Genomic DNA, 716 nt, shown 5'->3' with positions numbered 1-716 from the left:
TCGAAAGTATGAATAGGGTATCTAGGTTCTACCCTGGACCCAGTAAGAAACTTATGGAGACTGGCTACTCTGTCTTCGCCTTCCCATCTGAGATTACAGGTTCACTCTCCTCACCTGCCTTTTTTATATGGAGACTGGGGATCTGAACTCAGAGCTTCGTGATTGTGTACCTCTCAACCCTGCGAGTGATGCCAGTGTCTCCTTTTTTTCTACAACTTTGGTATAGTTATTATGGGAAACAGTTTGGAGGCTATGCAAAAAATTAAATTACTAGTGATTTCTAATGTAATAATCTAAAGAAAATGAAATGAGTTACAGAAATGTCTGCACATACTGTTCACTGCAGCATTAGCCAGAGTCAATAAATAGAACCAACTTAAGTGACAATCAACTGATGAATTAGAAAAATCGTAGTACACACACACATACAAGTTAATAGTATTTTGTCATGGAAAACAATGGGATATTGTCAAAGAAATTGTGTTCACATGGATGAAAATGGTGATCATCAGATTAAACGGAAAGAACTAGGCATAGAAAGACTCACACTGCATGATCTCTAGCAGATGTTGAAATGTTAAAAATTGATGCTGAAGAAAGTGGGATAGGGAGAGATAGGGAAGATTTGATCAAGGGTTGCTAACTTACAGTTAGAGAGAAGCAAATTGTTCTGCTGTGTTATTCAACAGCAGCAGGGTTTCTACAGAAAACAATAA

The sequence above is a fragment of the Microtus ochrogaster genome, unplaced genomic scaffold, assembly GCF_000317375.1.
Source record: "Microtus ochrogaster isolate Prairie Vole_2 unplaced genomic scaffold, MicOch1.0 UNK116, whole genome shotgun sequence".
Classification (NCBI taxonomy): Eukaryota; Metazoa; Chordata; class Mammalia; order Rodentia; family Cricetidae; genus Microtus; species Microtus ochrogaster.
This window is presented reverse-complemented; position numbering follows the sequence as displayed.